The sequence below is a fragment of the Dendropsophus ebraccatus genome, chromosome 5 (assembly GCF_027789765.1).
Source record: "Dendropsophus ebraccatus isolate aDenEbr1 chromosome 5, aDenEbr1.pat, whole genome shotgun sequence".
Taxonomy (NCBI): domain Eukaryota; kingdom Metazoa; phylum Chordata; class Amphibia; order Anura; family Hylidae; genus Dendropsophus; species Dendropsophus ebraccatus.
Genome location: NC_091458.1, coordinates 138,278,618 through 138,296,152, shown reverse-complemented (window position 1 = coordinate 138,296,152; position 17,535 = coordinate 138,278,618).

Genomic DNA, 17,535 nt, shown 5'->3' with positions numbered 1-17,535 from the left:
ATGTTCCCTTTATTTTTTTGAGCAGTGTATTATCTTAGGATGGATATATGTATATACCAGGCACTTTTAAAATATATGGTTATTCATATGTATATATATTTTACGCTAGAAGCATCAAATAGCTTCAGAACACAGCATGCAATGTATCATGATTAGATTGTAATCTGTCAGATTACATGGCAATGCCTTATCTGTGTATTCATTATGGGGGAAATTTATCAAACATGGTGTGAAATAGAATTGTCTCAGTTGCCTCTAGCAACCAATCAGATTCCAACTTAAATTTTTTAACATGTCTATGAGGAATCAAATGTGAAATCTGATTGGTTGCTAGGGGCAACTGAGCCAATACTACTTTACACCAGTTTGATAAATCTTCCCCTATGTTTTTATGTGATTATATATATATATATATATATATATATATATATATATATATAAAGTTGCAATTGAAGACAGCGTCCTAAAGTATCAAAAAATATTATCCTTTATTTTGCCATATGCGTATAAAAATACAACGTTTCGGCCCTTTAAAACATACTGAGCCTTTCTCAAGTATATGGCTCAGTATGTTTTAAAGGGCCGAAACGTATTTTTATACGCATATGGAAAAATAAAGGATAATATTTTTGATACTTTAGGACGCTGTCTTCAATTGCAACTTTTTTTAGGATGAAGTACTGGGTATAGGCCAACCCGGTGTAGGACTGTGCGTCTACACGGAGGTTCCGCTGTTTCCACTTGGAATAGACATATATATATATATAATATATATATATGTGTGTGTGTGGGGTGGAGTACTTCTTTCTTGTCACTTTTACATTAACATAAACTGCACTTTAGTGCATCATGCACCATACACGACTGTGCTGCAGGTACTCGGGTGATACATGGCAGGCCTGAAGTCCTTTACAAGGTCCCTGGCAGCCATGGAGTCCCTTTGGCACTGGTGATCCTGTCACTCATAAGTCAATGGGTAAGCACAGAGCAGCCAACGCTACAAGTTGAGGTCATGATTTGACCGCAGCATGTAAAGGGTTAAAGGGGTATTCCCCCCAAGAGCTAAAAAAAAAATGAAATGCTCCCAAACTTACTCAGCAAGTCCCCCTGAGAATTTTGAGCTGTCTTCTGTCTTTCTAGCTGCTTCCGTTCCATAGTTACAAATTTTTAAGCTGAACCATATCCAACATGGCGCCGGCCAGAAAACTACATCTCCCATCATGCAATGCTTATGTGTGATTGGTACATGATGTAGCAGAGCTGATATCCACAAGATATAGCAGAGTTGAGTGATATAGCAGAGCCGAGTGAGTGATGTAGCAGAGCCGAAGGGGGCAGTTGAGTGGGTGCCGCCGCCGCTGGTGATTCCCGGGGAGGGGGGGGGGTTGGGCGTAATCTTACATTCCTGAAGTCCCGCGCTGTATGGTAATTAGGTGTAAGTAGTCATGGTGGGCTGATCTAGTCACAGTCCTAGGTGTAGCTAGGCAGGGTCCTGGGTGGTTGCGAGCGCTGTACGGAGGGAGAAGATGCTGACATACTGCACATGCGCAGTGTGGTAAAGACGTTGCCGCGCCGCCGGCGTGGAACGCAGCCTCTGGGGGACGTCAGCAGAACGCCGGTCTCAATCAAGCCCCTCTGGGCGTGATTACAGCGCTCACAACCGCCCAGGACCCTGCTTAGCTACGCCCAGGACCGTGACTAGATCAGCCCACTGTGACTACTTACACCTAATTACCATACAGCGCAGGACTTTAGAAATGTAAGATTACGGTGTAAACAAGGAGGGCACGGAGGTATGTTTGGGAAGCGTGCTGGGTGATGTACCAGCACGTTTCCTTATCATTAGGGGCATTTTCTCTGTGATTGGTTCCCTTTAAACAAGGTAAAGGATACAAATTAAAGGAGTGAGAAGTGAGGAAAATGAAAATTTTCCAGCAGGCAAGGAGGAACATACTTACCCCTCTCCGTACTACCCCAGCACTGCATTACCGCTCCAGGACTCCTGCTGGCCTCCTGGATCTCTTTCTGCAGCAACGTCATGACTCGGCAGATGGATTTGCAGTTCAGTCAGTCAGTGAGTGGGGCGGGACACTGCTGCAGTCATCGATTGGCTGAGTGGGCGATCGATCAGCCAGGTTGGGTATTTTCCCCTGAGAACTTGGTGGAAAATGATCTTTGCAAGGGCTTTGAAGCCTGTGATGCAGCACTGCAGAGGCACAGGGAGAGGTAAGCAGAGCTTGTTAATTATATCGAGCCTCTTCCTCACCAGCTGGAAATTTTTCATTTTCCCCGGACGTCTCCTTTAAAGGGACATTTTTATCTGGGCTTGATATTCCATATCCATAGGATAGGGGATAAGCTGATCCTAAGAACAGGGACACAATCACACAACAATAAATGGAGTGCACCTGCGCAGCCGTTGCGGGCTGACCCTCTATTCATTCTCTATGGAGCCTCCGAATGAGTTCAACACTGGGGATGAGGGATAACAAGCCTTGGCAAAGACTTTTAGCACAATGGAGGCCATTTCCCATGAAGAAAGAGCTAAGATTTCTAATAAATACTGCCAGAAGATGGAGTCTGGCTATGCAACATAGACATTACAGCAAAAGGTGGTCTACCAAGTACTAAAGGGCCTGAGACATTAGTTGTCATTAAAAATGGTATTTTGTAATTAATTTGGAAGAACCACTTGTTATGTTAGTTATAATGAGCCATTTAAAGTGACTCCCCTAAACTTCAGTAATCCGTAATTACTGACAGAGGCACTTACTGACTGACACTGACTGACTGACACCCTCAGACACTGACAGACACAGCAGTTACAGCTCAGTCAGGCCCTTGCCCGGGTAAGCCCTGTGCTGACGGCGGCCCTGGCTGGGTTACAAGGGAATGCGAATAGAAAGATAAAAATTACAGAGGCTATGTACTAATGCTTTACATTGGGGGGTTGGTCAAGGTGGTTGAGTCTTACAGGGTACAGTCCATGGTAATATTATGCATCTGAAAGTATGAACTTTGCAAATAAACCTAATTTGCATTGGCGATTGAATAATTTGGATTGCAGCTACAGTATATAACTGCAGGATGCTCCATATGGTTTACAAAATAATGTGTTATTCTGAATTAGAACTCTAGGTGGTGCTCCTGAGCCCCTGACACAAGAAACATCTAGTTCTACAGGTTTAGCTAAACTACAAGAATAGATGATTAAACAATTATTTTACTATTTTTTTAGGCAAATTAAGTACAACTTCCTTAACACCACAAATATTACAAACCGAACATTTTGTCATGTAAGGACATACTCACCTCACAGAGAATACAGTCTATGTTACTATATCACACCCAATAAAATATTCTTGTCATCCCTCACACAGCAGCACTTTGGTCAGTAGTTTCCTTCAGTATTAACAAGCCAAAACTAGGAGTGATCCATTTACAAAGGTTAATGTCATCAGGTGAAAGAGATTTGTTATAATACCTGTTACTAGTGGTCTGTTTACACGGAGCGATTATCGTTTGAATTTTCGCGATATCGATCTCATTTGAGTGACGAGTGAGAAATCGTTCATCGTGATCTTTCAACATGCTCTCAAATCGTCTTTGGTCGTTCGCTGAAAATTCACAGATCGCTTCGTCTAAACAGTCTTTCAAAGATTCATCCTAGTGTGTGAGATGGCCTTAAGTGATCTTAAAATGATCGTAAAAACGATTTTCTTCAATGATTTATCGATTCATCTAAACGCTGATCGGCATAAACCCCAAATTGTTGCTTTGATATCATTGAACGATCGATTGGGCGATTTATCGCTCCGTCTAAACGGACCATAGAGCTGGTCAATTAATCAAACTAATTTGAGTATTTCCCCCTGTTTCTGGAAGAAATTGGCCATGTTATTTTGAGGCTGTATAACCCCTTTAAAGGGGTACTCCGGTGCTGATAAAAAACAAACAATCAATCAGTCGTAAACAGAATTTTCCCACTTACCATCCCTCCTGAGTCTGTCTCCATTTGAATTTCCTGTTGTTTGCAGGCCCCTGAAGCTCCAGTTGGTGGCTTCATTTTTTCTTTGCTTCCTGGTTTGGGCTTTCCCATGATGCAGTTTGTCTCCTGTGATGTCTAACTGACTCTGTAGAACTGTCAGGTGGTTTACATCTTGCTCAGCCAATCAGAGCTGAGCCACCTGTGTCATCTGATAAAGGGAGACTGGCCTAACAGGGCTTAGACCCGCCTCCCTCATGATGATGTCATTGTCACAAAATGGCTGCCACAGAGCAGCCTGGGGTCAACAGTTATTAAGGTAAGAATCAGTTTACTTCACTTCCTGGTGGGGGATTGAGAGGGGGAAAGGATAGGGAAGGGGGGGGGCAGATAGGTGATTGAAGCATATTACAGTTATATAACTTTGTAATGTGTTTCAACTACTGGGGAAAGCTTTTCGCTGGAGTACCCCTTTAAGCTCTGTACATGCTACAGCACAGAAAGGGTTAAAGAGCAGGCATTAAATTTGTCTCTTCTGTTCCTGTTCCTTCTGCTACTATGTGCCTAGCGGTAATCCAGTTCCCTAGCGTTTTATCCCAGTACCAATGTACCAAGGATTTACACAGATTGGTGGGATGTTAAAAAAAAACAAAAAACAAGATCCCCTCAGTATGTAGCACACCACAGATGCCAAAGAAAACCAGACTTGTGGACCAGTGTCTCTTGGTTAAGATTTCCAGCCTAATCTGAATCTGAGTCAGAATCCAGGAAGGCAGGTGTGGAAATGAGGACATCAGCATGTGATAGAGTCACTGTCATAGACAGCAGAGAACTCATCTCCATCTAGGACCATCTGTGGAACATGGCAAGAAATGCAACACGTCAGGAATTCCTGCAGGCGGTATTTAACCAAGTCCAAACAGACTTTTACCTAGACTTCAAACAGTCTAGGAAGTCAAAAGAGTCATGTTCCTATTTCTGCTAAGAGAGTTGAAGAGTTACAGTATAAACTCCACTCGGGCCATAGCCTGAGCAGAAAGTGTTGTCTTCCCTTAGAACAAATGTGTCAATTTGCCACATGGACCACTCCTACTATGTTTTTCAAACATTATAGATTCCTTTTTCTCTTGAGAGATGACCTCACAAGTTCTGTACTTAACTCTGCCAATTAAGGGGCCCTCCCAATAGGGGCACATCTATCTGAATCCCAATTTGTTCTGCTGCTGTTGGATACTAGGGAAGAGAAAATTTAAACTAGTTATTCTGTTTCCGTTAAAGGGGTACTCCAGCGGGGGGGGGGGGGGGCACTTTTTTGCTGGGACCCACATCGCGGCGCTCCGGTGCCCGGTTCGTCTCAGGTCCGCTCAGCCACTCAGTGACGGAGGCGGGATCCGTTTCAAGTCCGCTCAGATCCGGGACCCGCCGCTGGAACCAGGGAGGTGAGTGGACGTCTTTTCCCTCGGCCACCTCCTCCCCGGTCCCAGCAAAAAAGTGCCCCCCCGCTGGAGTACCCCTTTATATATATATATATATATATACAGTGGTGCCTTGGATTACGAGCATTAGGCTGGGTTCACACTGCATTTTTTTTATCCGTTTTTTTCATCCGTTTTCTTTAAAAAACGGATTGCAAAAACGGATGCATTTGTGTGCATCCGTTTTGATCCGTTTTTCCATTGACTTCCATTATAAAAAAACGGATCGAAACTGATCTGTTTTTTGACGGAGACAAAAACGTTGCTGACACTATTATTTTTGTCTGTTAAATAAACGGATCCGTTTAACGTATGCTGAAAGCGAAGCGCAGTGTGAACACAGCCTAATCCGTTATCAGACCAAGCTTGTAATCCAAATCACTCTTAAACCAAAGCAAATTTTCCCATAAGGAATCGTTAAAATGCTGAAAATTGGTTTCACGCCTCAAAAAATTATGATTTTTTAAAATTCTGAATAACATGTAAAACAAATGAAACAAACATTTAGGAAGCTGAATATGTGATATTATAAGTTACTGTACAGTATAGCAATCAGCATGTGGAGTATAATGTATAGTAAGTGCATAAGAATAAAAAAACAGCAGCAGTTGGTAGATACAGTATGGAACTGCAGATCCCCATAATGCAGTAGTCTAGTACAACAAGCTAGAATAGAGATGCAGAGATGCAGGGCTGCTGCCAGAGTTCTGCATGGTCACATGATCACAATGGGGAAATGGTGTGTGTTCAGCATGGACAAATTAGGAAGTGAGAATCACAGAGCTGTGCAGGAGGACAGTGACAGAAACTTTTAAATACAGCAGTGTAAATGACTAAGTGTGAGTGCAGCCACATTATAGTAGCAGTGCGTATAGCTGAGTGTAAGTGCAGGCACATTATAGCAGCAGTGTGTATAGCTGAGTGTAAGTGCAGGCACATTATAGCAGCAGTGTGTATAGCTGAGTGTAAGTGCAGGCACATTATAGCAGGAATAGAGAGGATGGGAAACCCAGAACCTGACAGAGACTGCAGGGAGCATGAAGGAATGAGCAGGACAGATGTGGGTACATAAATGCAGCGCTCTCTGTCCGGGGAGAGAGGGGTTACAGCTATGAAGATATTACCTCCACAGTTCTGTTGCAAATCCCAGCCTGAAGTGGATCTGCCATGATTTGAAAGGTGAGGGAGACTTCCCGGGTCAAAGTACAGTGCTGTAGAGTCTGCAAACCATGCCCCTCCCCACTCTGCCTCCCACCCAGTACAGGGAGCTCTTAAACCAAAGCAATACTCTTAAACCAAGTTACAATTTTGAAAAACTGTGAGCTCTTCTTGCAAAACGCTCTCAATCCAAGTTACTCTTAAACCAAGGTACCACTATACACACACACACACACACACACACACACACATATATATATATGTGTGTGCACGTGGGGGGGGGCATGAATCCTAGCTATGTCCATGGTTATCAGCCAATACTGCAATTGTTTACAAGATTAATCAGTGGCTTGTAAGGCGCTGCAAACAAGTACCAATCATGATGGTCGACGCTCGTTTTCATCCTTGAATGGTCCCATATTGGGCAATGTAAAAAGACCCTTAGGGTTCCCCGCGAGGTGGCATCCCCCACCCTTCCCCAGTTATGATGATGCCTGACCCTTTTAAGGGATGTCAGCCAATCAGTGACTGCAGTGGTGACCTGCCCCAGCCACTGACTGGCTGAGCAGGGCATTCATCAACCGGGTATAAGAGCTGGAGAATGCCGTCGGGTCCTCTGGAGTACGACGCAGTGCAGTGCAGGCACAGGAGCTGTAAATGTGCATTCTTTATTATGTTCTCCCCACCCCTGCCCAAACTGAATTTTTGTTGCCCCGCTGGATTTCTCCTTTAGAATATTCTCTAGTTATGCAAGCTCATAAAGATGTAGACACCCTATTTGTTGTGCTGCTGATGGGGCTAAGGGAAAACATATTAACCAGTTTAAATCCTATGTCCACTACACTACCTATAAAAGATCCGCCATTGTATAAATATTTGTATAAAGATTTCTCAGCAGTATTTCCTCAAATACTGTAAGCCCCTGTGAGCACGGCCCTTCCCCCTCTTGTGAATGTTGATAATTAGTGTATAGTTCTGTAAGGTCTGATTTGTGTATTTATATGTAGTCTCAAAATTGTAAAGTACTGCAGAATATGTTGGAGCTAAATACATAAATAAAAACTATGGTTGTTGTGTTTATTATTTATTTATTATTATTATTATTATTATTATTATTATTATTATTATTATTATTATTATTATTGGGCAGTTCCACGGGGTCCACCTCCATCATACTGGGAAGCCAGATTGGACACAGATGCTGATGTAAGTGACTGAAGTGAAGAAGTCCCAGGGTAGTGTAAGCTGTGTAGTGGTAAAATCGCTCCTGTTCTATCACTTTGTGTGTTAGTAGACACTGTCCACAGTTCTCCTGGGTGAAGTTAACCCAGTGACTGACCTGTCAGGTTACACCCTATTTGTTGGGCTGCTGATTGGACTGAGGGAAAACATATGAACTAGTTTAAATCCTATGTGCACTAAAGTGTAAAGTACTACAGAATATGTTGTGGCTAAATACATAAATAAATACTGTGGTTGTTGTGGTGATGATGATTATTATTATCATTATTTAAAACAAAAAGCCAAATACACATGTATACTGGAGGGTCCCCTAAAATCTGGTTGCCACTTTACCAAGGGAATCAAAAATTTATTTAGTAAAAAATATGTGATTTGTAAATAAAAAAGAACACTGCACTGCAATCACTACTGCATATATTTCCAGGGAACACATGAACTGTGTTAAATAAACACAATGCAAATGATATTGCCCTTAAAGTATGCACATGTTACCAATGTGACAGATAAATTTAACATTGGCGACAACATCATAGTATAACTGCTTAAAGCATTACTGTCATTTAAAAAACCTTTGTAGATGTCATAGATACATCTCCACCAATACAGTGTTTTATTAGGTCAATTTTCTCTCTTGAATAAGTAGGTGTAACGCCTGGAGTAGTGGATCCACTGGACCGTCACTAGCGATGGCACTAACCTCACCAGGGAGCGGAGTCTAAGGGGCCGCTGGTTTTCACCAGAGCCCGCCGCAAGGCGGGATGGACTTGCTGCGGCAGGCGACCCCCAGGTCGCTACCCCTGGCTTGGTTGCTGGTGACGGCAGGCGAGGCGTGGCAGGAGCAGTAGGCAGGAGATGGTGCTGGCAGAGGTCTGTAGGCGTAACCGCAGGTGACAGGCTGAACACAGGAGCAATAGTGTAACAGAGTAGCAGGAACCAGGAACAAGGACTAGGGACCAGGTAGCGGACAGGAATCAGGAACAAGGACTAGGGACCAGGTAGCGGATAGGTGTCAGGAACAAGGACTAGGGACCAGGTAGCGGACAGGAATCAGGAACAAGGACTAGGGACCAGGTAGCGGACAGGAATCAGGAACAAGGACTAGGGACCAGGTAGCGGACAGGAATCAGGAACAACAGGGAGCTGGGCCAAACGCTATGGGAAGCATGTAGAGGCTCCAACACCTGGAAGGGGGCAGGGCTGGAACTTATAGGGGAGTGATTGACATACAGGCCAATTAGGAGCGCACTGCCCCTTTAAATCTGAGACAGCCGGCGCGCGCGCCTTAGGAGGCGGGGACGCGCGTGCCGGCCGGCACAGCGACGGACAAGAGCGCGGTGAGGTGAGGCGCCCCCCGGGGCCGAAGCAACAGCAGCGCCGGGTCCCTGCCTATGGACACCGGCTGCTGCAGATGCGGGAGAGAGGGTGCGGCGGCGGTCCGGAGCACGGGACGCCGCCGTGGCCCTAACAGTAGGATACATATCTGGAGGCCAAAAATCCCATAAGTTGGCACTGTACACAGTAGAAGGAGAATCTAACAGCATCCACTGTGTAGAATTCTTTAAAACTTGTTTTATCGACGTTTGACGTTTTTTTGACGTTTTTTAACAACTAACGTGTTTAACAAAGACCATGTTTTTCAGTTCTTCTTCTACAATATCATAGAGTCCAATGTTTTGATTAAAGATGATCAAACTTTTCAAAAATTCTGTTCTGCTGGTTCAATGAATTTTGGCATAAAATAGGGCCACTAACCAAACTGCACTATAACAGATTAACTATGGCAGCGACACTAGTGGGACTATTCTATTGAGGTCAGATTGCTTTCAATGGGTGAAGCGGCTGTTTCAAGCATTTCTGCTTGCACTTTTGTGGCATAACCCCCCCCCCCCCACAGGTGGCCTGTTGTAAAATCATGTCTAGAAGCAGAATAAGTGTAATTTTCAACAACATTTATTCTGCTGCCAGTTACAGTTTTACAACAGGCCACCTGATGTAATCTGACAGGTGACTGACAAAATTAACTTCACCCAGGAGAGCTGTGGACAACATGCGCTGACACACAAAGTGACAGAACAGGAGTGATTTTAATAGCTTACACTACTACCCATACTACCACTGTACAGGAGCTGACTTGATCCAATATATATAGTAAAGGAGAAAGTGTGACGTTGTAGGGGTGTGTGTCTTGCAGCCCATTGACCAGCTGCAAGGGATTATGGAAAACCCCTTGTACCCAGGCTTTTGATAATCTAATGCTCGATGTGCGGCTAACATTTTGGACGGGGTTCATACAAACTTATTGGTTTGTTCCAGAATCAAACTTTGTGCAATATTTGTAACGACTCTAAATCCAGGAACCTTGGTTCGCTCATCTACAGTTTTTATCATTAGAGGTTCTTAATATGACATTATTGTCCTTAATATGACAGCATGATAATATGATTGAATACTCTATACATCACTAAAATCTTTCAAGTCAACTGGTATCAGAAAATTATATAGATATGTAATTTACTTCTATTTAAAAAACGCAAGTCTTCCCATACTTATCAGCTGCTGTATGTCCTGCAGGAAGTGTTGTTTTATTTACATTCAGACAGTGCTTTCTGCTGACATCTCTGGCCAAGACAGGAACTGTCCAGAGCAGTAGCAAATCCCCATAGAAAACCTCTCCTGTTCTGGACAGTTCCTGTCTGAGCCAGAGATGTCAGCAGAGAGCACTGTGTCTGGATGTAAATAAAACAACACTTCCTACAGGACATATAGTAGCTTATAAGTATGGAAAGACTTGAGATTTTTAAATAGAAGTAAATTACAAATCCATATAAATTTCTGACACCAGTTGATTTGAAAGATTTTTTTTTTTTTTTTTTTTTTTGCTGGACTACCCCTTTAACCTGAAGGACTGGCTAGACAAAGCACAGAGTCTTGGCATTCTGCTGGCACTATTTCTTATGGGGGCATTCTGCTGGCACTATTTCTTATGGGGGCAGTCTTCTGGAACTGTTGATTAAGGGTGCTCTGAGAGTTCTTTTAATGAAGGCAATTTGTCTGCCATTACGGTGCGGTAACATAAAACAAAATCTTAAGTCTCCATGAAATGATTCATAGGAATACATAAGCTGACCAACTCAAAAAGCCAAGAAAATCCACTGAAAATCCCAGCATTAAAAGTCTCAGAAAAATGCTGAATAAGTAAATAATTGCAGTCATTTCTGCATTATTGGCGGCATTATGCTCACATAAGTATGCATACTGCAGGCAGGTTTTGTAAGATGTCTGCCATATAGTGATCACATAAAACACTAGCCTTATATTAACTGTTTCAGATTAAACTATTATTCATCACAGAATAGCACATAAATGAAAGGAGTATTCCCATCTCAGCTTGCTATAATAAGCTTATCGCTGAGGGGTCCTTCTGTGGTGTCCTACCAGGGGTGTTACAGTTATATAGACCCTTCGTAAAAGTCTGTACTTATTGTACTTGTGTGGTGATTAAAGTAGTACTAAAGTTTCGCCACTAGATGTCACTATATTAGAGTTGTATATTCGGAAGCTGCACAGCTGAAGTATATAAAGGGTTATTGTTTCTTTGCATGTTACACAAATCTGTAGACCAATGGAAACCTGTTCTTCTCTCCTATCAGCTCTCTATTTGCTTCTTCTATTGCACTCTTCACCCACTCACAGCACATGTAAAGTTATGCTGTGATAGGAAGTCACGTGGGAGACAGGAAGAGTAGGTCAGTGTTAGCTAGAACCTTGTATGGGTAGGAAGAAAGGCAGGACTCAGCTAACAGTTTTCTTACCCATAACGCTACACAACACTATGCAGTGCTAAAACCCTTCTAAGAGAGGACAAGTCAGAGACAACCTCAACCAACGCCATGGACTAGGAGAATAACAGAGCAGGACAGTATCCACAAAGGCCACAGAAGCTAGGAACTGATCCGGATAGAGCAAAGTTGCGATAAGCCTACGAACTCTATCTCACAGCACGGTTGTTAGCAGGGAACCCTCAGCATTTCGCTCATCCCAAGTAACAAGGTCTGGGGCTTGTGTCACCCTATAGGAAGGTTCAGCCGAGTCTAGTGGACATAAGGTGGTGTGAAGACTAATCAAAGGTCAATACACGGGCACAGGTGTTCTCTTCTTCTTCTTCTTCTATTCTACCTCATCCCAGGCAGAGCACAGTACTACTTGGGTTGGGACTCTCATGACATACTCCTCTCTACCACTCTGTTTCTTTGTATCAACTCAGTACACTACCCAGTCGGCGTGACTGTATCCTATACTGCATTGCTACTACAGATTCTGTTGCTGTATTGTCAAGCATTTGTCTGGAACTATTGTCAAGTGTATTATCAAGTGCCTTATCAAGAGAAACCTCATAATCGTGTAACCTTGCCTCAAGCACATATCTTCATAGTAAAACAAGTTTATTTAAGTTCAAGACACTCTGTGATCTTTTGCCTTACACAGACAGAGCACCTTGGGCGTGGAGTCACACTCCACCATCTGGCAAGTGACCGGCCGTTCCTCCGATATAACATCACCCCGGGGGTACACCACACATCTCCTGGGACTCCCACTGATCCCGAGAATGGAGATACAGTTGTTTGTGTGGCACCTGGTGAAAGTATATAAAAAATTAATAAAAGTTAATACTTACCTGTCCACGCTCTCATGGTCTTCTCCTGCCTGTTCCCCGCTCACCACAGCCGTCACTGACAATGCCAAAACCTGTGCAGACTCCTCACCCTGACTGTGTCCGTATTTAACATAGACCAGATGGTCTGAGCAAGGGAGTGTGATAGTTCTTTTTTGCTATTAAACTGCTCAGCCAATCACTGGCTGCGGCGCTGTCCTGTCTCAGTCAGTAATTAAATAAGCGAACTGTCACTGCAGAGATGAGTTTGGCACTTTCAGCGGCGGCTGCGGGGAACAGGCAGGGGGACACCGGGGAAGCCTGGAGAGGTAATCTCTGTACACGCTAGAATACCAGCTAACGATATATATATATATATATATATATATATATATATATATATATATACAGCCCTTGCTGCACGATCATTGAGCCCTGTAGTTGGCTCTGATAGCATGTGATGATCTTGCAGGTCACTTACATGGCATTACAGACAGTAATTACTAAAAGGGCAGACTAGATGGGCCAAGTGTTCTTTTTCTGTCAACGATCTTCTATGATTTTATGTTTATTGCGCATTAGGCTGTGTAATACGGACCTTAGTTTGTCTAGTCTTTCCCTATATATTTCATTTATATTACATTATATTTTATATTTTTTTCCTGTCTGTAACCACTGCTCATTTACATTTACTTGTTTAATAGATTTTTTAACAATTTCTTCCAAGCACATCTTCTATCATCCACTACTCAAGTAGTAGTGTGTGGACAGGTAAGAGAGGAGATTTGAATGTAGGGGATGGGTAACTTAAAGGGGTTATCCAGTGTTAGAAAAACATGACCACTTTCTTCCAGAGACAGCACCACTCTTGTCTCTAGGTCAGGTAAGGTTTGCAATTAAGCTCCATTCACTTCACATTCAATGGAACTGAGTTGCAAAACCTGCACCCAAACTGGAGACAAGAGCGGTGCTGTCTCTGGAAGAAAGTGGCCATGGTTTTCTAAAGCTGAATAACCCCTTTAAGTGCTAGAGTTTTATACTAAATATGCCCCGGGCCCTCATTTTAGGAAACTTGTGAATAATTATTGTAATCATTACAGATTTTAAAATGAGTAATTAATTTTTTTTTATTTTTTTAATGGTTTGAAAGGTTTATTTAGTTCTGTGATGCTAAAGCACCCCGGGAGGTTGCACTCTAAGGCTGAGCAGCTAATAAGCTCCTCTGGCACATGCTGGTACTCACAGATTGAGCCTGGTCTGCGTAAGACTTAATAATACATTATGTTAGCACAGACCTGAACTGAGCAAACATACTCATACAGAAAAATCCGGAATACTTATGAGAGGTGTTTAATTAAAGTATGAACCTATGAAACCTATGAACATACACTTGGGGTAAGTTCAGACAGTGCATTCTACTGTCAGACAAATCTGTTGCGGATCCAAGGCAAAAATCTATAGTATACCCTCTGCAGATCTATAGTAGTTCTGCTGCAGATTTTTTAGTGTGTATGCTGCAGATTTAGATCGGACCCATTTAATAGGGCTATTCTGCATTCAGGCTACCTATGACAAGTCACTTTAAAGGGAATCTGTCAGCACCTGGGCTCTACCTGAGGTGCTGACAATGTGCTGTAGCTGGTAGTCCCCTAGTGAGCATGGTACCTTTTGGTAATTTGTCCATGCAGAGGATTATGCACAGTCTCAGGTCTCCTACTGTAATGAAGAGTCAAAGAGGAGTTGTGGCCCAGTGTATGTGCCGCACTCTGGCACACCTCACCACTGCTTCCTTCACTCTAATAATCTCTGCTGCCCGGCTTCCTCATCGCTCAGCTGTCAGGCAGTGTCTATGAGTGTTTATTTTAGACATAAACTGCCTACAGAGGACTGATCTGCAATCAGATATACATGAATCACTAAACCTGTGTTGGAGCTTTGGTCTAGGGGTAATTCACATGTCTAGAGACCAAGACCATGTTATTCCTGGGTTCTTCCCCCCTGTTGGAAATGAAATATAGTTAATTTTTATTCTCATCATTGTATAAAAAAACTGAATTAATGTATTATCACTATACTGTATATGTTTATATGTGTCTTATACCTGCACAACCACAATGTGTTGAGTGTCTTGTTTCTTTTAAAAATGATACATCCCATCCATTCAATCAAACTACTGGTTACTGGTCTTTATACACAGTTAGACTAGGAGATTTAACTATATCTTATTGCAGATCAGTCCTCTGTAGAAAGTTTGTGTTTGAAATAAACACTTATTGACACTGGCTGACAGGTTAGTGAGCAGAAGGCCAAGTAGCATTTATTATTCATGAAGAGGAGGGAGGAGGGGTGAGGAGTGCCAGAGTGCGGCACAAACGCTGAGCCACAACTCCTGTTTGACTCTTCATTACAGTAGTAGACGTGAATCCACTCCACTAACAAATTACCAAAGGTACCATGCTTACTGGGGGACTGAAATCTACAGCACTGTCAGCACCTCAGGTAGGGCCCAGGTGCTGACAGATTCCCTTTAAGGGTGCCTTCACACCTACTGACTAGTCGACTAGGTCCTGGCAGATCACTGTCAGTACATACACGCAGCGGTCTGAACGTGTATGTAAATCTGCCGGCCGCCTCCCGCTCCACTCTGTATACATACCTCCTCACTCCACGGGGTCCTGGCGTCCTGCTCTCGCTCCCGGCCAATCAGTGTGTTGCCCAGCCGCAGCCACTGATTGGCCGGACGCTGGGCCCCCGTGGAGCGAGGAGGTATGTATACAGAGCGGAGCGGGAGGCGGCCGGTGTCAGAAGGGGTTAAGCGGCCGGCAGATTTACATACACGCAGCGGTCGTTGAGACTGCTGCGTGTATGTACTGACAGTGATCTGCCAGGACCTAGCCAACTCGCAGCGTTATTAACGCTGCGAGTCGGTAGGTGTGAAGGCACCCTAAGGCTATGTTCACACATGGTATTTCTTTTGGTTAGTCTTTTTTTAAACCAAAATCAGCAGTACAACTGACAGGGCAAAATTATACATGTTTTTTCTTACACAATTTTTGTTTTCCACCCATTTCTGGTTTTGATTGAAATAGACAGACGGAAGTACTATGCGTGAACATAGCCTAAATCTGTGTCCGGAAAAACCTGAGCCAAGTTAACTATGGCATATAGTAAATTCAGAATTAAAGGGAATCTAGCAGCAGGTTAGACAGATCTGACCTGCTAAAACATTACTTAGAGGGTTAGCTGTCCCATTAATAATAAATGCTACTTTTTCTGAATATGTAAATGAAGTGGTTAGGTGCACTGGGGTTGGTCCTGCACTGCTCCTCCTGCCAGCTGGCTCCTGCAGCAACTCTCCTTATGTATATTCATAACAGCCCTCTGCAGTGACATCCTCCTTTTGCCACTGCTCACTACAGAGGGTTGTTAACAATACGCATAAGAAGGGGTGCTGCAGGAGTCAGCAGACGGGTGGATCAGTGCGGGAATACCTACGTCTATTTTCCGGCATATAAGATGACTGGGCGTATAAGATGACCCCCTGACTTTTAAGAAGATTTTCAGGGGGTCCGTCTTATACGCCAGAAAGTGTTAACTTCTGCCTTATCGCAGCAGGGATTACTAGCTGGAACCCTGCTGCGGCCAGGCAGGGGTTAACTGGAGTTATAAAAAAAAAACAAAAAAAAAACAACAACAATCAACCCACCTGTCAACTGTTCCAGCCAGCCGCATTTGTCTCCCATCATGTTTCCGGCGCAGAGGTCCCGAAGCTTGGAAGCTTGGAAACGCTCGGCTGCCAGGAGAGCTTCAGGAGAATGACAGAGGCTTCGGGGACTTCCGTCTCTGCATCACACTGCCTGTGCCGGAAAGATGACTGGAGATACGCGGATGGCGGGAACGGGTGACAGGTGAGTGGAATTGTTTGGGTTTTTTAGCGGTCAGGGATGCGGACGTTTTTGAGCTCTCCCACAGTATGCGGTGACCATACCTGGCGTATAAGACGACCCTTGACTTCTGAGAAGATGTTTCGGGGTTGAAATTTTGTCTTATATGCCAAAACAGAAGCAAAGGTATGTACTTAGAACATAAAGAATGGTAAACTAGGATGTTAATTCTTGAACAAAAAAAAAAAGGAAATCAAATGGGGACCGGAGTCCAAAATGGCTGTAAATTGGGCAAAGGAAATTGGGCATAGAGGGCTGAAAAGGGAAAGAAGATGGAGGGGAAAACAGGACAATAGCAAAAAATAATAGCCTAAAATAAAATAAAATAAAAACTCCTCACCCCAATGACTTTTTGTTTTCTTTTCAGATAATAATTTTTGGTTTTGCAGCATATTTTAGGAGAAAATTTAAGTCTGTCATTGCAAAATACAATTGGTGTCACAAAAAATAAAGGCTCATGTGGGTCTATAGGTCAAAAAAATGCAAGCGTGGCCTTTTAAACACGAGGAGGAAAAAAAAAGGTCAAAACACAAAAAATTGCAATGTCCTAATGGGGATACGGCAGCCTGGGCATATTTATCAAAAAAAAACAAAATGTCTTCTTACCAGACAATCTCTGAAAGGATCATATACATAAGATTAAAGTCACATTTAATGATTTTCAGACATGATAAAAATATGCAAAAAATGCAGCCAAACATTTATTAAATATGAAGCATACTCACATACCTTCAACTCTTTTACTTTGTCTTAGTGCCAGAAAACTATAATTAATGTTCTCTATTGTCAGAGCTTGTCAGCCTCTGTATTCAATAGTTCTTTAAACTATATTCATGACCTGTGTCGATTAATAAAAGAAATAAAGGAAATAGCGCTAAGCATTTTTTGTATGTTAAAATAAATGTTAAAAAAAAAAGTCATTGTTGAAGGGGATAATCCTTTAAAAAACAACCGCAACTTGTCTAGAAACTGAGAAGATGACTTACTGCACTAGGATTAGGTGGAGATGGAAGAGCCTGGGAAAAGGACTGAAACAGTTGAAGGGGTGGGACAGCTTCATTAGGATGTATTGTGAAAAAA